Source organism: Triturus cristatus, chromosome 3_1 (assembly GCF_964204655.1).
Source record: "Triturus cristatus chromosome 3_1, aTriCri1.1, whole genome shotgun sequence".
Classification (NCBI taxonomy): Eukaryota; Metazoa; Chordata; class Amphibia; order Caudata; family Salamandridae; genus Triturus; species Triturus cristatus.
The window spans coordinates 917,811,103-917,830,494 of record NC_140583.1 but is presented as its reverse complement, the minus strand read 5'-3'; the positions used below and the strand labels follow the sequence as shown (position 1 = coordinate 917,830,494).

At 43.4% G+C, this 19,392-nt stretch overlaps 1 protein-coding gene and 1 non-coding gene across 23 annotated transcripts in view; one reads left to right on the top strand and one right to left on the bottom strand.

Annotated features, from left to right (window-relative positions):
- BAZ2B (bromodomain adjacent to zinc finger domain 2B) overlaps window positions 1-19,392 on the bottom strand; it is a 1,481,286-nt gene that overhangs the window by 816,916 nt on the left and 644,978 nt on the right. The window lies entirely within an intron of this gene.
- Window positions 15,587-15,714, top strand: LOC146861272 (U6atac minor spliceosomal RNA). The gene has a single exon (XR_014979339.1). It is a non-coding gene; the product is annotated as a U6atac minor spliceosomal RNA (small nuclear RNA).

The following is a 19,392-nucleotide window of genomic DNA, read 5'->3' as shown; positions in this document are numbered from 1 at the left end:
TTTAACATAGTAAAGACTCCAAAATGACTTTCGCATTTGAGAGTGGCATACAGCTAACAATCTAAAGTGATTAAATGTGCTTCTGCACACTTTCTTCGATAAACATGCTGGTGAATGTCCCTGTAAAATAGTATACTTCCTTAGTTTGCATGGATCTAATCCTTGCAAAATCCCAATTTTCTGTTTCTGTTTTGCAGGAAAACTGATGTAAGAAAGCTCTCAATATATCAACTGATTAGTGCTGAACACTACAAATGCTACTACAGTTCCATTTATATACAGGGACCTGTCTACATCTTCCCTGTACCTCTTCAGCAACGACTTCCTCAATATTTCTAGCTACCATCACCTCTTTTGAAATAGGAGTACCATCTTTCATATCATAATATCGTCCAGATTCTTCAACTGCATGCAATAATGTGTTTTCTTGGAAGTAGTTTCTTTATTAAAGAAGGGCTCGGTACTAGAAGTAGGTCTCCATTCACCACTGAAAACTTTGCAAAAGTTAGTTCTATTGACAAGTCTTTTGCTTTTGCCTTCTTTTCCTCACACAATACTATTTTATCTAGTGTGCTCATTCTGTTTAGAATCAAAATAAATAGCTTTCACTTGAAAGCGAAGGCCTTATCAACTACAGCCTCAACACTTTCCTTTTCTCTGACAGTTTCTCTTCTTCTTTTACACTTCCTAATAGTTTTGATCAGATTCTACATTACTCTACCGTGGAACATTATAACTCTGATTTCCTTAAGCTGGCTCCATCTTCTGAATTGATGTCTAAAAAGAAAATACTTACATTTCCTTTTTAATTAGGTACTATCAGATTACAAATTCTAAGTATTTAATTACCAAGAAAAACAGTTTTGCTATTATAATATAGCTAACATTAGTCTATTAATTTTCATGTTTATCTCTCTGTGGCTTTCTCGGTCACTGTATACATTAGTCTCTCACTCGGTATACTACCAAGTCCATTACTGTGTTTCTCGGTATCTGCCCATGTTTAAAGAACTATTTGCCTGAATGGATGACTATGTTTTGTCAGTACTTGCCTACATATCTGAGCGAGTGTAGGACTCCACGTGTAGCAGTGCCATAAGATGTTAAATTAAGTGTGCCGGTATATGATTGTCTGTTTTAGTACATCTATGGCTCTCTAAATGTGTATGTATGTGAGTGAAAGTGCCTGTGTCGGGGCAAAAGAGGGGTATTTTAGTGCATCTGCAACTGCCTTTGATACTTCTACATACACAAATAGTTTCTTAGTAAGTATGTGAATGTATAAGTCACTAAAATGACACCACGTGGCATGCCCAAATGACCCTCCCATACCTGGGCATAGAACATCAATTGTTTATATATTAGATAGATAGACATTGGATAACTATTGTCAATACCTATGAAAACATGCATGTCCGCTGCATTAAGGGCAGCTCTCATTTTTTAAGCACAAAACACCAAGCTTTATGGCACATCTAGAACTTCTCAGACTTGAGTTATATGTACTAAAAGGTGGGTTTAAGACTTGACGAAGGGTTTTATCATGCCAAATCAAGCTGGCAATGACAGTCCACTGACAGACTACACACGAATAGGCCTGAGACATGTTTAAAGGACTATTTGTGTGCATAGATGACTAGGTTCTGTCAGCACTTGCCTAAATATCGGAGTAAGCGTAGGAGGCAACGTGTAGTAGTGCCATCAGATGTTTAAGTGTGCCGGTTTATGGCTGTCTATTTTAGTAAGTCTATGGCTCTGAAAATGTGTATATAAGTGGTTGAATAAATCTCACAGTGCCTGTGGTGGGGAATAGAGGGGTATCTTAGTGTATCTGCAACTGCTTTGATACTGCTAAATACATACATAGTTTCTGAGTATGTGAGTGAAGGTATAAGTACCTCGGTTGCTGTGTGACTGGGTGAGTGAGAGGCTCTATGCTTTTAAAACATGCAAGTCAGTTCCATGATGGCTAGTATACTCTACTTAGTAGTTCGCATAGGGGTCTGGAAGTATATGAATAACTCACTAAACTCAAATGGACATCTTGTCTCTTAAGCACAAAGCATCATGTTCTATGGCATAACTAGAGCTTATCTCAGAGTAGAGTTATATGTACTCAATGGTGGGCTTAAGTCTTGGCGAACACCTTTTACATGTCAAGTTGAGCTGGCAGTGAGAGTACAGGCAGGCTCTGCACTAGTCGGCCTCACGCATGTATAAAATACTATTTGAATGCGTGACTAAGTTGTGTCAGTACTTAGCTACATATATGAGTGAGTGTAGGTGTCCACCTGTAGCAGGGCCATGAGATGTTAAAGTAAGTGTGCCGGTATATGACTGTCTGTTTTAATAGGTCTATGGCTCTCTCAGTGTGTGTATAAGTGCCCAAACTAATACTTCTCTGCCTGTGTTAAAAAATAGAGGGGCATGTAAGCATGTCTGTTAGTACTTTTGATGCTGCTGCATGCACAAGTACTTTGTGAGTAAGTCTCTCTGTTGTTGTCTGACTGGAAGAGTGAGATGCTGTGTGTGAACATGTATGTCAGTTACAACATGGGTGGTATACTCATTGTAGGTATTGGCATAGGGGTCTGCAAATGGATGAATAACTTACTGAAACGCAAAACGACAGCTCTCTTTTTTTAAGCAGAAAACAACTGTGCTTTGTGGCATACCTACGCTTATCTCAGGGGAGACTTATGTATATTAAAATATGGATATAATACTTGATACAGAGCATTTTTATGCCAAGTTGAGCTCGCAGTGAGAGAGCACAGACAGGCTCTGCACTAATAGACCTCACCCACGTATAAAAGACTATTTGTCTCAATGGATGACTAGGTTGTGTCAGTACTTAGTTATATACCTGAGTGAGGGTAGGTGTCCACCGGTAGCAGTGCTATGAGATGTTTAAGTGTGCTGATATATGACTGTCTGATTTACTAAGTCATTGACTCTCTCAATATGTATTTAAGTGCCTAAACTAATACCTCTGTGCCTGTGTTAAACAGAGGGGTTTGTAAGTGTGTCTGTTAGTGCTTTTGATACTTCTGTTTGCACAAATAGTATGTGAGTGAATGTAGAAGTCCCTCTGTTACTGTCTGACTGGCTCTGTGCTTTTGTGAACATGTATGTCAATCGTATTATGGGTGGGATACTCTATGTAGTACTTGGCATAAGGGTCTGCAACTGAAAAAGTTAGTGGTACTTAAAAGGATATCTGTTACCTTTTAAGCACAACGCACAGTGCTTTATGGCATACCTTCAGCTTATCTCAGAGGTGACATGTACACTAAAACATTGGTTTAAGACTAGATGAAAGTCTTTTAGATGCCAAGATGAGCTAGCATTGAAAAAGCACAGACGGGCTAAAGCCTCACCGACGTATAAAATTCTATTTGTCTGAATGGATGACTAGGCTGTGTCAGTACTCCACTACACATCCGAGTGAGTGTAGGTGTACACTTGTGATGTTTAATTAAGTGTGCCGATATAGGACTATCTTTGCTCTGTGAACGTGTATGTAAGTGGCTGAACAAATACCTCAGTGCCTGTGTTAGGGAATAGAGGGGTATGTATGTGTGTCTCCAAATGCCTTTGATGCTGTTGCATACATAAGTGGTTTCTGCATCGCCACACTGCCAGAGGAGCACTTTGTCGAGGAGAGCATTAAGGAACATCCATTACAGCAGGAGAAGCCGTGCAAGGAACCGGGGCACGCAGGAGGGAAAGCGAGGCTGCTGCACAGGACTCCATTGACCACGAGTCCGTGCGCGGCCACAGGTGCGCTGCTGCCCGCCCACCCGCCCACTCTCATTCAAAGGAGCTCGCGGAACCCGCTGGCGCGGGTCCCGCATCGCCACACTGCCAGAGGAGCACTTTGTCGAGGAGAGCATTAAGGAACATCCATTACAGCAGGAGAAGCCGTGCAAGGAACCGGGGCACGCAGGAGGGAAAGCGAGGCTGCTGCACGGGACTCCATTGACCACGAGTCCGTGCGCGGCCACAGGTGCGCTGCTGCCCGCCTACCCACGCCTACATAAACGTTCTGTCTTTCGCCGAGCGGGACGCGAGCGGGACGCGCCGGACGAAGCCCGGACAAAGGGCGGACAGTCTGTGACAGTCCGGGACAGGAGCGGGTAGGAGCGGGCTACTAACTGTGATTATTCGCTGGTTAATGTATATACGCAGTTAATTAGTGTGTCATTTTGTGTATATCTATATTGGTCGTGCAATAGCTGATATTTACAATGCCCAAAGCTAAACCAGCGGCTGCGTCGTCCACTATGGATAATTATTTAGTAAAAATGGTGGACAAAATTAACCAGGAAAGGAGAAAGTCCTTAGGACGATCGGGGACACATAGTCCAGGCCCTTGTCCTCCTACTGAGCCAGCTTCTCAGCCAACCTCCACCCTAAATGTTAGTGTCCATACGAATTTATCATACAGCCCCATTTTGGGTGATCTCAACGATTCTATAAGTGAGACCACTGACACTATTACGCCCACTGTTGAATTACCATCAGGTGTGGATTTGTCTCCAGATCCAATAACCCCAAATGTGCAGGCCCCTAGGACACAAAGATCATTACGTTCTTGTAGAACTAATAATAAAACCAACCAGCCTAAACGAGGGGGGAATCGCCCTGTCAAAAGAATTGACCCATCAACGTCTATCATCCAGCACGATCTAACTAAGTCACAGGATGGGCCCACGATCAGTCTGGATAAGGGGCAACTAGACTTTCTGCTGAATGCTTTAGAGGCCAAGCTTGACCTCCTTGTTAGACCCCTACTGACCAAACTTGCTACAATCACTAATGAAGTAGCTAGACTGGGTGGTTTAGTGGATACCCCCATAAGTTCAGTAAGCACCATTAAGGCAGTATCTGTAGTTGATAAAGAGAAGGCATCTGTTGTGGCGTCCTCCAATCATCACATTTCTGATACAATGATGATCGATAGTAATAACGTTAGCTCTGAGAACGATCGGGTAGCTATCCCTGCTGTACCTGTTATACCTAACTCCCATTCGCAGCTGCCGGCTCAGGCTAAATCCACTCTTAATTTAGTACCGAGGAAAATTATGGACCCCAGTTTAAGTCATAATAGTTCTAGTAGACCCCAGCCGGATTTACCACCGTCCTGTGCACCATTTGTAGCAGTATTAACAAATGTCCCCCCTTTTAATACCTCTGGAAGCAACCACGGCTTTGTTGAATCACATTCATCTTTAAAGAACAAAACCGTGGATTGGCTCCATAGGCAGTGCGGTTTCCCTGTTGCACTTTCGGGGGATATTCTAAGCACTAGAAGAACGAACTGGGTGGGGAAATCACCCAAGACTTGTGGAGGGGATTGTGTAGTCATCAACTTTCGAAACCCCCAACTCACATCTACAGTGCTGATCAAAGCTGCCTCTCTTCCGGCACGGGATGAAGGAATATCCTTACGCCCTTTGGGGTTCTTTTACAGGGATTTCAAAATTCAATCTGACGTTGAGTGTTATCAAGGGAGGTCTAGTGGCCTGAATATGTGCGATGGCCCTAGTATCTCTATGTTTAACAGATTCCAGCCCCTGAGTGGCCTTGACTGTAATGACTGACTGGGGCTACCTTCGGTGGTTTCAGGGTCTGCGATTGTTTCCTTGGGAAGAGGAAATTGTAGTCCGATCAAGGGGGCTCACGAATTACCTGACACCATCTGTTTAATAGACTCTAATGTTAACCTAAATGATGTCTTAGCGGACAGCAGAATTGTAAGGCCAGCCAACGGCGTTGCGGACAGGATTGACCAAATTACACATACCGCATTAGACAATAGAGGCCGGTGCACTATTGCATGCTGGAATGTCGCGGGTCTCTCACAAAAGGATACTTGTCTAGGATGGTTCGATTTTATTAATAATTTTAGCATCATTTGTTTTCAGGAAACCTGGAGTTTGGTACCCATTAATTATTCTGGTTTTGTTTCTTACCATTTGCCGGCTGTGGCTTCCACTTCAGGCAGAGCAAAGGGCGGGCTTTTGACTCTGATTTCTGTAGAGGTGCCACTTATTGTAAAGAAACATGTAACCATTGGGGTCCACTCCCAGGTCTTATGGCTTTCTGAGGAGCTGGGTAGAAATATCCTTTTAATTAATTTTTACAATAATGTGTTTGATAACACCAGACATGAGGTGGCTTCTGCTTTAGAATCCGCTCTGGCGGACATAGTAACGGGTAACAATGTTATGTTTGATTTTATTTGGTTAGGGGATTTTAACACAGTTGTCTGTCCACCTCTGGTCCAAAGGGCATGTGGTTTTGTTAATTGCTGTGGGGAAGGTGTCTGTCATTTTCCCCACAATATATATGGAGAATCACTTAATAAAATCCTGGAGACCTATGATATGGAACCATTGGAGAATTCGACAGGGGACTTTGGTGAAATTATCCCCACTTTTACGGGCCGGAATGCAAACACTGTGATTGATTTTATTTGCATTTCATCCAGCCTTAACCAGTGGTGTACAGCCCCTCTGATAGTGGAAAACCTTATCAGTGATCATAATTGCTTAACTATGGAAGCTGTACTATGGAAGGCGAAAAGGGGTCCTAAACCTAATATCATTACTAATATTGAACCCCATCGTCCCAATGGCATTAGAATTAGGTGGAAAGGGGGCAAAGCAGATATCTTGTCCAACTCCATTATTAATAGCTGTTTAAACGATATTATTGTTATTTTAGAGAACAACGAAGTATCGGATGTAATTATCCCCAAGTTTACTAATATTAACACTGCCATTGATGCCAAATTTACAGTGTATCTAAAGGAAAAATCATGCAGGTCTAGAGGATGGTTCGATCATGCTAGTACCAATGCACTTAAGGGTCTCAAGGAAGCGCTTGTTGCTAAACCTAGAGACATAAATTTGGTAAGGGAATTTAGAGCCAGCTATCGGTCTGCAATTAATAATAGGAAGGCCGAATTAAGGCTAGAGGCATGGGATAAGTTAGAACAAGCTGCTGAAACCTCAGACTCTTCCCTATTCTGGGCCACTGTTAACAGTCCATTTCTTAAAAACGAGGAAATGCCAGAGTTGACTGCTAACGTCAGCGTGGAAAGCTGGGTCTCCCATTTTTCAATGATTTTTGAGTCTAACATAAACTTGGATGTAGTCCGAGACGACTGGTCTGCCATTCCCTTAGATATTTCCATTACTGAGGTTGAGAACAGTATCTCTGCCAGTAAGGGAGGTAAGGCCCAGGGGCCGGACGGGGTGCCCATTGATGTCTACAAAAAAGAACCAGAGATCTGGGGCCCGTTATTAACGACTGTGTTTAATGCAGCAGTCTGCCTCGGTGTCCCACCCTCATGGGAGGAATCTATTATAGTCCCAATATATAAGAAGGGGGATAGAAGTGATGCTAAGAACTACCGCCCAATCTCCCTTCTTGATTCCTCCGTGAAAATCATGAGTAGGGTGCTCTTGGTTAGACTTGAAGAATGGGCTGATTCTAATAATATCCTGGCCAATTCTCAATATGGTTTTAGGAAGGGACGGGGAACAATAGAACAGTGTCTCAATCTTGAACTTCTAATAGGGAAATATACGAGGGCAAAGAAAGGATCTCTTTATCTCTGCTTTGCTGATCTGAGCAGTGCCTTCGATATGGTGAACCATAAGATCTTATGGGTGAAACTCCTGGAAATGGGTGCACCAGAGGGCATTGTTCATTTCTTGGCCCGGCTTTATGCCAATCTTAGATCGAGCGTACGTTACGGCTCGGCTGGGGAATGTACCCCTAAGTTCCCCATTAGACGTGGTATCAGGCAGGGATGTGTACTCGCTCCCTTGCTTTTTACACTTTTTATTAACGAGGTTGATTCGGTCTTAAAGACCGTAGTGGCCGATACCCCTAAAACCCCTGATTTTCATATTCCTGTTCTACTTTATGCTGACGATGCCGTTATTTTATCTAGGACTCCCATCGGTCTGCAACGTCTAATGGACAGATTCTCTCTGTTCATTAAGGACAGGAAGCTGAAGATTAACAAATCAAAAACCTTTGTCATGGAGTGTGGCAACAGTTGTAAAAAGCCACATTCCTTTTTCATTGAAGGACAAAAGGTTTTAACAGTGGACACCTTCAACTACCTAGGTATCACCTTTTCTAAATCCGGTAGTTGGTCCAATGAGATTAATTATGTAAGGGGTAGAATGGCGAAAAGTGCCCATGGGGTATTTCAGTTCGCTTCTAAACTAGGGGATAAACGGCTCATGGACATGTTAAAAATCTATCAAATGAGGTGTCTTTCCATTACTCTCTATGGTGCCGGTATCTGGGGGCATGCACCGAGTAGCAGTCTTCAAGTGGAAGAAAACACCTTTCTTAAAAGACTTTTAAGTCTACCTACTTCGGCTTCCACCGATCTGGTGCATAGGGAGTTTGGGATCCAACATCTCTTAGATCATGTAGCCCTTAGACCGCTTATGCTTTGGCGTGCAATATGGATAAAGGAAGAGACATCTCTAAATAGAGCCATTATTGAAGATTGTCTCTCCACCGATAAGCATCTATTGATCCCATGGGTAAAATTTGTTTCTGAAAGTGTCTCTAAAATCCTTGATCTTAATATATTAGAGGATCATCATGCAGCCTCTTGTTTTACCAAAAATGAGCTGAAATCTACTTTTATGAATCACAGAAATGAGAAGCGTGGGAGGACTAGTGATAACTTAATAACCTGTCGTTTTTATGGAAGTTTTAGTGAAACGATAGAGTTTCAACCATATTTGAGTTTTGTTTCTAGACCCTCCCATCGATTTGTTTTGACAAGGCTCCGCTTTGGTATTGTTCATCATCTGGTCGCATTTCCAAGCATTAAGAAACACCCAACAGGTCCTTGCCCATGTGACAATATTACCGCACAAAGTACTGTACACTTCTTATTGTTCTGCTCATTTTATGGAAACCTCCGGTCAGCTTTTTTAAAACCTGTTTTTAAGAAACACGGAGTCCGGACTGTAAAAGACACTATGAATCTGCTATTTAACATGCCACCTGATGTATGTTTCTTTACTGCCACTTTCCTTTTGCGGGCTATCAAAGCGAGGCCTAATCTGTCTTTTTAAATTGTTTTTAATGTATTTACATATCTGATTGTTAAAATGATGAAGTTTTTTATGTATGTTTGTGCTTTTATGGACTTTGTTTTTAAGCTCCGAATAAAGCCTTATGAACTGAACTGAAGTGGTTTCTGAGTATGTGAGTGAATGTGTAAGTCCCTCTGTCGTGGTTTCACTGGGTGAGAGAGAAGCTTTGGAAACGTATGCCAGTTGCATTATGGGTAGTTTACACTATGTAGTGCTTGCCATAGGGGTCTGCAGCAATCAGGTTTATGCAATTACTGTTGCCAGTTATGAGTAATTACTGCTGCATACATAAATTCTATTTGGGTTTGTCAGGGAATAACTACATAGCTGTGTACTCTGGCACAGTAGAGGAGTATTAATTGTTTACCACATATGTATGAAAATGTGTACTGTATATGGAACAGTGCATACTTAACTATGCCCAGCACTCTCATACTACACATGACTCATTATTAGTTAAAAGGGCATGCCTTACCATCCAAGCACATACAAACCTGCCCTTTAATTTACCAACACCTGCCCTAAAGGGTATTAAATACATAGCTGCCAAGTGTCACATGTTCATGAGTTATGTACAGCTTCAGTCTATGATTTTTCTTTTAAATTCTGAGACTTGTAATCCCCTTTTCAAAATGGAATAAATAAGACTACAAATCCCAGACTTCAAAGAAAACATTCTATGTGAGCAGCACATCATGTATGGACCTTTAAAACTTGTAAAGCGTCTTATACATAGTTAAGTTTAAGTATAACTCTAAGCAAGCAGTTATAGCAATTAGAGCATGCAGTAAAACCGCACATGTACAAGATACAGTTCCAGGACAACCCATTCTAAATTAACTTCTCACTCAGCTAGTCTGCACCTCAGACAAACAGTTGAATACTCACACACTCACAAAGGGTCTTACCCATCTATTAATAAACATATAAAAACACTCACACGACCACTCACAGATCTCAAAGTTTCACTACTTTTCTATAGATTGTGTACTCACTTTTAACAACCTGACATATACATATACCTTTTCAATCATTGGTTTTCGCAAACTTCAATATAATTCACATACCTGAAAATTGAGTTGGTTGGTGAACTTTTTTTTTTACCCTTATTAGATGGATTCAATAGGATCGGGAAATGTGAAAACTAAGCATAGGAATGTCACACTACTCTCATACAAACTCCACTTCTAAATGGTTATTAAATTGTTAACCCTTTCATGCACTTTTATAAAGAAGCCCAATAGGGTAGGGAGTTTGTGCATATTCACAACATTTGCAGAACATATCTGGCTTGGTAGTTTTATGACTTTATTACTACAGTATACTTTATTAGCAAGACCTTACTAGGAATCTAACCACTTTAATTTCTCCAAACTGAAAACTCTCTTTAACACCCTTCCCCCATACACTTTTAGCACAGTCTCCATTGCAACACACTAGAACCCGTAGGTTACAAGTTCGCTGCACATTCTAAAAAGACCATACTAGTTACAAAATCAACTGCAGCAGGAGTGGTTGGCTATTCAGAGTTAAAATCATATCCATGGTTCCATTACACTTTTACCTTTTTGCCAGAGACAATAAAAAATCTACTTAATGATCCTCTAAATACACTACCTAATTCTATTCACCTGCATCTTTACAGCAACCAAACAATTGTTGTTTTTAATCAGAATCTAACATCCATTTTAACTGCCTTTCATGTTGAAATCGGTCTCACTCAGCTCCAGCCTTCTCCTGTCTACTACTGCTGCTTCACTTCAAAATGGTTAAAGTGTGGATTGTGGGCGGCAGCTATGTGTTTTGGGCTAGAGAGTCTTCTAGAAAGAGTGGTATTGACAGGGACTTGAGTTTGGCTAATGTAGGCATGTGGTTTGGCCAAAGAGTGTTGAACTGGCATCAATTGCAGCCTTTGGTTACTGTCCAAAATGCTGTCCATTTTCTTTAATTAAAGATGTTTTCCCCCAATTATTTGAAATCTTTGCAACGATGTTGCAAATACGCAAAAGAAAGGCAGACATGCAATAGACACCTGCACATTCAAAATTCATAACTAAATAAGTGTTTCTGTGCATCACACTGACTGGGTACATAACTATCTAAATTACCCTATGGAAACATGCATGAGTCTCTGTGTGCGTCTGCGAATGTGTGTATATGAGAGTTTGAATGGGGCTTTCAGTGGGTGCATTACCGTCTGAGAAGCTCTGTCAAAGGGTGTGGGGGTGTGTGTGTGTATGTGTAGGTGTCTAAGTGAATCTGAGAGTGGGTGGGTGCGTGAGTGTACAAGGGGGTCTGTGAGTGGGTACATGAGTTTCTTAGTGGGTCTGTGATTGGGTACATGGGTGTGTGAGGGGATCGGAAGTGTGTGAGTGGGTGGGTGAATGAGTGTCTCATTGGGACTCTGAAGGGGTGTGTAAGTGTCCGAGTGTGTCCGTGAGAGGGCACATCACTATCTCAGTAGGTCTGAGAGTGGGTGCATCAGTGTATGACTAGGTCTCGGAGTTGGTGTATCAGTGTCTAAGTGGTCTGTGAATGACTGCATGAGTGTCTGGAAGAATCTGTGAGTGACTGCATGGGTGCCTCTTTAGGGGGTGTGAGTTAATGTGTGACTGAGTGGGTGCATGTCTGAGAGGATGAGTGGATGCATGAGTCTCGGAGTGTGTAACTGAGTGCATGAGCGCCTCTGTAGAGGCGAGTGAGTGTGTTAGTGCCACACTGGGTCTGTGACTGGGTGTCTGAGTGGATCTGTGAATGGATGTATGAGTGGGTAAGTGAGCTTCAGCGTGGGGTCTGTGAGTGGGTGTATGAGCCTTTGACAGGGTGTTTGAGTGGGTGCATGACTGATAGGGTCTGTGACTGAGTACTTGAGTGTCTGAGTGATTGGGTGCATGAGTGAGCGAATCTGTGAGTGGATGCACTAATCTGAGTTGGTCCATTAGTGAGTCTATGAGTGAGTGGATGTGTGAGTGGGTGCATGAGACTGTTCCGATTAACTAAAGTGACGGCCGCGACTTTCTGCTCAGCTTTCGGCCAGCCAATCACAGCATTCCTGTTGGTGAGCATATTTGCCAGCTATTCGCGGCCACAGATAATTACATTTGGATTTCTTTCACTATCTGTGGATTTCTTTCACTATCTGGCAAACTACTGAACTGATCTATACCAAATAACAAAAAGCACAATCTGCGGATCAAAATCTGTCTTTCTGCCAAATTTGGTGTAATTCCATCCAGCAGTTCGAGATGCAGGCGTGTCTAAAGAGTCTATGGGAATTGAATTAACATGGGAAACGCACTTTGTTTGACAGCCCCGCCCCTTTTTTCTCAGCCGCTGCTTGACAGAATGCCACAAAAATTTTCATGCATTTTGTGAAAATTCGACAAACGCCACCTAAGAATATAGGCAAGTCAAAAACTTTTTTCCTATGGAAATATGGTCCTAACTATAACTACCTACTGGCAACCGCCAGTATGTAGGTAGGTAACTAACTAACACACTAACGCACACACACGTTCACCTGGAACTCATAAAAGTTGCTGTTTAGCAAAGGAAAATTCATAGCAAATACTAAATGAAATAAACATGATTACATTGTAGCCTTATAAGTGGTTTTAATTTGCACAAGTTCTGAGCAAGGACCGAAAACAGTTACTCAAATGACACATGGATTAGAGTATCATTAAAGGAATATGTGGAAGAGTGTGGTATAACCCGTATACAGGTTTTGTGAAAGGGAGCTCAGTTAGAGGCCATATGGTTCCACCATTATCTCTGGTTGTTTGAGCACCAAACACGGTTTTCTGACCCCACTGAAATTCTAAGTAGATTTTGCCAGTCTCTATAGATGTTCCGATTTTTATTGGAGCTTGCCTCAGTATGTAATATCTGTTTAACTCACAATACTACTGTTATCGTAGAGACCAATGTGCTTTGAAATAATATAGATGTAGAAGCATTTTTCAGAGAGAAAAGTGCTTTCAAAAAGTCTGTAAATTGCCTGTGTACGTTTATCATATTTAAATGCATGTAAATATCCATCTAGGTATGCCACCTCTGAAAACGAGTAGGCAGCAGTGCGCAGGTGCAAAGAAAATAGTTATTTCGTGCACAGTTTTATTGTTTCTGTAATACAGTAGTGCTCCTTTGACACCTAAAGAAAACAATGCACTTGTTCCACTGCATGTTGGGTTTGAAAAAACACTGGAAATTTAAGGAGCTGGTTAAAATGGAAAAATTATACCACGTGGTACAAAGCATGAATAAGTACATAAGTCTTTGTTAACGTGTAGAAAAAAAGGGATTTCCTACGGTTAGCACCTGTAAATCACTTTCTCTGCACCATAATGTGATTGAGACTAGAGATACTATACTTGTACAGCATCAGTATTAGAATAGAATTAGTGGAAGTGGTGGCAAAGCAAACACAAATTTCCCTGATTAGTTAATCCATAGTAAATTCCCGAAGGACTAGGGGTGTGGAAAACATTTTTAGGTCAGAATTTTTTAAAGTACATGCTGTAGATTTGGAAATAATGACTAGGTGCCAGATTTACGGACGTTTTTTGCGGGCCCAAATGGTTTTTAGACCCGTTTGCGACCACAAAAAACGTGTGGCCCATGTACTAATCCAATTTTGCCAGTCACAAATCAATTTGCGACTCGCAAATAGGATTAGCGACTCGCTATTAGGAAGGGGCGTTCCAAGGGCGTCCCTTCCTAATAGCGACTCCTGAAGCCATGTATGACTGTTCTGCAACCACAATTGCATTCGGAAAACAGTCGCAGTTTACCACCCTTCACAGAAGGGTGGTAGACCACTCGCAAACGGGAAGGGGTGCCCGGGGGACCCCTTCCCCTTTGTAAGTGGCTCTAAAAATATTTTTTAAGGGTAAGCAGTGGTCCCAGGGACCACTGGCTGCCCTTAAAAAATGAAACTGAAAAGTTTCATTTTATCTTTTTTAATGCATCCCATTTTCCTTTAAAAGCAGTCCCAGACATGGTGGTCTGCTGACCCCAGAAGGCCACCATCCCTAGGAGTGCCATCCATTCCCAATGGGGTCGCAAACTGGGACAGACTCATTAATATACATGCAATTTGTGACCCCCCTGGGAATCCCAAACAGTGTCTCAGACACTGTTGTGCACCCCAATTTGCGAGTCACAAATGCAACGCAATTTGCGACTCGCTAATTGGTGGGTCGTACATCTGGCCCTAGGTCCTAAAAGTAGTTGCAATCCCAAGGAGGTGCTCTCCCAAAAGGTAGATGTAGTGCTTGAGAGCATAGAGCTGTATATGTTGCTCAATCTGGGACAGAATTTTCTGCTTTCAAGCATAGTCATGTCTGTATGAATGTGTAATAATAATCTTCCAGTCTAACTGTGTATGAAATACCTTTGGTCTAGAAACACTACTTTGAGTTCCAACTCACTGATGTGAAGTAGTGGTTCTGCTTGGCTCTTTGAACAGTTTGGGTAGACGGATGTTAGCTCAACCAGTGAAGTGAGGCATTCTTGCCAGTGTCACCCTATCATCAGATTTTCTGTGTTTCACCATAGGTGCTTGTGCTAGCTCCAGGGTAACAACTCTATGTATTTTCAAAGTTCCCAGGTGCCTGTGCCCACAGTGATCCTAAACACTCCTGCAACAGATGCATCTGTAAGCGTGCAAAGTGGACCAGATCTATGCACAAACCCATCATGGCCAACAATTTCATGACCATTTTCATTGTCTAGAAAATTTGAATCAACCTCTGAAGTGCTTGTACTTCTTCCCTGGTAGGGAACCAACTGAGTGTTAGGTGTGGCCCTCAAATAGCGCTGTATCCGAAGAGGCTGCAGGTGGGTCCTTTTGGCAACAATGGTGAACCCTAGCCAATGAGGAACAAGTTATTTACCTTTGGTAATTGTCTTTCTGGTGGATTCTCCATCTTACAGCATATACATCTCCTTTAAAAAATTCACCAGGCGTCAGACTGTACCAGATATTTTCCATATCAGTGCTCTTGCATGCCAGTATGTGGCACTGTGCAGCTCCATGTTGGTTTCATTTCACCCCAGAAGTGATGGAGCAATGCCGCATACATGTGCCACAGTTGCGTGCTCGAGTCCGTTTCATGATGGAGTCTTTCCACACCCTCAGAAGCAGAGTACAAAACTATTAGAGGTACCAGTATGCAGATGGTAAGACGAGATTCCATTCACAAAATGGGAAGGTGGAAGGGCAATGAAGAAACTGCAGTCAGATACAGTATTCACCAGAAAGAGCACTATTGAAGGTAAATCGTTTTTCTGATGGATACTTCACCTTTAGAACAGAAACAAAACCAGTACCTCCCAAAGATGGGAGGGTCTATGGACTGGGCTCAGCCCAAGAGGCGTTGCATGACTACACAGGTGAAATTCCGTTACTGGCCGATCTGTCCATCAAAGTAGTCATGTTTGTGTTGTATGAAAGAAGAGAAAGTTAGCACTGACCTTGATAAGGATGGAAGAGGTCCTAATGGTCTTTACAACACATACGCGGTTAAGGCACTCCCACTTACTTTGTGGCATCTAACCATGTTTTTAGTTCGGTATTAGCTAGTCCTTGTTGGACTAACAGGGGATGTGGTGCAAGTCCTGGCACAAGAGATGGGTGGACATAGACGGACATATGGTTGTACTATACTTGTCCGTGGGAGGGTGGAGGGTGTTTTGTTCACGTTGTTTAATCTTACAGTGATTCAGCTGCAGTGGGGAAGTGCGCAGGGTGGGATGACGATACAGGTTACACATTCACTCCAGGAATGGGGAGCACTTAGAGAGTCCTGACCTGGAATGTCAGGGAATTGGGAACATATGTAAAAAGATACTGTGGGCTCACCTTCCTTAAGGACCACAAAATTGACATTGCATGTTTACAGGAAATTTACATGAACGATGCAGGTGCCGCCAAATTAGCCAAGAAATGGGGAGGTCAAACCTACCATTCTTCATTCTCTACATACACCAGAGGCACTTTGATGTGGGTGGCCCCAGGAGTCCAGTTTTTCCTAACATACATGGAGGCGGATATTGAGGGCAGAAACGTCCTCATACAGGGTTCCCTAGATGGGCAGGGTGTTGTCTCAACTTAGTACGTATGGTCCTAATACCGATGACCCTGCCTTTTTATTTTACACAATGCAAGACCTCCTTACACAGGAGGTTAACCTGCCATTACAGTGGCCGGGCGACTTCAATTGTGTGTTGGATCCACATTTGGACAGGGCCCCAGCGAGACCAGGCACAAAACCCCACATGACGATTGGACTTTGGGAGGTCATGTTCAATATAGGGTTAGTGGACGAATGGCACCAGAGACATCCAGATCCCAGCATATTCACTTGTCATTCTACTACACATAATACATATACTAGATTGGACAGGGTATTGGTTGCTGGCTTCCCCAGACTGGACGACATTCAAGTAACGCACTTGGCATGGTTCTCATCAGACCACTCTCTGGTTTGCTGTATGGTTGTCCTTGGGGATCCATCACTGGGAGCTCGTTCATGGCAGATGCCTGTGGATATATTAGAGGACTCAACAGGAAGGGAATCACTGTCGCTTTCTCTGAGAGTTTATTTCGAGTCGAACTGGGGCACCGCTGGAATGGATCTGTGGAATTGGAGGCACTCTGTATGGGACTGACTTGTGGGGCCCAAAGACAGCTCCAAGCCAAGCTGGGCAAGGCAGAACAGACACTTGCTCGAACCCAGGCAGCGCATCCAACTAACCCGGCCTTGCTCGGGAAGAACACAACATATAGGTATGTATCACGGATATCTGGGTCCAACTAGCTAAATACACTTTGAAACAGTATTGACAGCGATTACAGTGTGAAGGAGACAAGTCTGGGTGCTTACTGGCCTGGATTTTGCATAGGAAGCCAACTCTCATGACTGATGAGTTTTGTCACCCCGGCTGGAGCGAGGGCTATCTCCAAGGCAGATAATGTGGAAGTGTTTTGCGAGCACTTACAGCGCGTATGCACAGCCAATCAGAACATTGGCAAGTGTATCTACTTCCCTGTTTTGGAAGGGCTGGCCATCTCCAAGCTGCTTTGGAGGAGATGGATGAGCAGTTAGGACTAGAAGAGTTTAGGCCGGCACTTAACATTCTCCCACGAGCCAAGACACTGGGTGGTGACGAATTCCTGCCTGAATTCTACCAGGCATTTTCGGCCATGTTTCCACAGGGCCTCATGGAGGTTTTTACAGAGGCTGTGGAATTTGGGCATTTTACCACCCACTGTGTGGGAAGATGAGATCTGGAAGCTCCTTAAACCGGGAGGTGATGCTACTGACCCAATAGCATACAGGGCTCTCACCATGATAAAAATGGACGTGAAAATACTCAGCAAGGCACTCGCCATTTGTTTTGTCGCATAGTTGGCGATATTGACCTGGAAAAGGCCTTTGACACCATACACTGGGGTTACCTGATCCAGGTGCTCTAGATCATGGGTTTCAGCCCTAGGTACCGCAAGTGAGTTCGACTACTCTACACAGACCCGACAGGGAGGGTGGGGTGTTGCCACTCGGCGGCATGGACACGAGGTAGGGTAACCCGCCAGGGGTGCCCACTTACCCCTCTACTATTTGCGTAGTGATACGGCAGTTAGCTAAATGGGATCGCCAGGAACTACACAACTGGGGCATACAGGTGGGAGAGGTTCAACATGTCCTCTCTCTATATGCCGGCGATGTATTTTTTGATCTCTCTTCCACCAGGGCTGCTTTGCCACAGCTTTTGCAGTTGCTTGATGATTTTGAAAACATCTCGGGTCTTCGTCTGAACAGCAACAAGTCCTTGATTTTCCCACTCGCCTCTCTTGTAAGCATACCGGTGGATCGATTGACAGTTTTGGGCCTTCATTGGGAATTTCAGAAATTTCGATATTTGGGGTTCAAAGTGGCACATACCAGATCCCTGCAGCTACGCCTAAATATGGAAAGGGTCGTGGAGACCTTGAGGGTGTTGGTGACTTTCTGGACCACTTTGCCCCTCTCCCTATTGGTCCAAATGGCTATTGCAAAAATGGTACTACTGCCACGGTGTCTTTACTGGCTGCAGAACTCGCTATATCCCCTACCAAACACGATTTTTAAGTAGCTTGACTCCGTCTTAAACATACTCCTATAGGCGGGCCGGCACAGCACGGTGGCTCTGGCAACCTTAACTGACCAATATGAAGTTAGGGGACTAGAGGTTCCCCAATTAGATCTATATTACTATGCCACGCACCTTCAACATGCGGCCAGATGGCTCGATCCAGGAGACAATTGGGAGAAGAGACTACTGTCAGGCAGCGCGGCAGCGGACACCTGCCGGATATGCGGATGGAGGGGGCAGGGACTACAGCGGACCTTCCATACATAGTGCGCCAAACAGCTCACATTTGGCAGCACTTTGTGAAGATCGTCCTGAAGCGGCCCCATTCCACAGGGAACTTGACGTTTGGACATTGAAACCAATTAGGCAGTTATTAGACAATATGTGTTTTCAGGCCTGGCAGGAGGGTGGGTGCACGCTTTTGGGAGATTTGTACCCAGAGAAACATTTATTACTTTTAAGAAGGTGCACCAAGAATTTACAGTTGGCCCTGGTCGCTTTTTACAACATGCAAGCCTGGCCGACATAACAAGGACCACTTGGCCTTCATACCCTGACGAGGATTGGACACGGGTCAACAAACTAACACACTTTTCCCAGTAATGCTCGATTTCAGTTGATACATTACAACTTTCTTCACGGGATTTACCTCGCCCCCAGGGCCCTACACCATTTGTCGGCGATGCTTTCCAACAGTTGTCCTCAACGTGGTGCGTATTGACCCGTCTATTCACACTTAGCTGTGCATTGCTCCTGGTGCAGGCCTTTTGGCACCAGGTCGTCACTGAAATTGCCGGGACTATTCATCTGCGCATAGTCCTTTAGCCCCAGTGCTGTCTTTTAGGCAATGTCAAACGGAAAAGGGAAGAAAACTGCTATATAAAATTTTACAATTAATATTAGTGTCGGCTAAATATAGGGTTGCCAATACATGGGTGGGCCAACGAGTGCCTAAGATAAATCGCTGGTACAGGGACATATTGCAGTCGTCACTGGTGGAGGAAACCCAAATGAAACTTAGCAGACGTGATAAGTTAGCAGAGGATCTGATAGCCTGGAGAGGCTTATCTGATGTCCTTGTAAATCCAACATCGGATGGGCCCTCCACAGA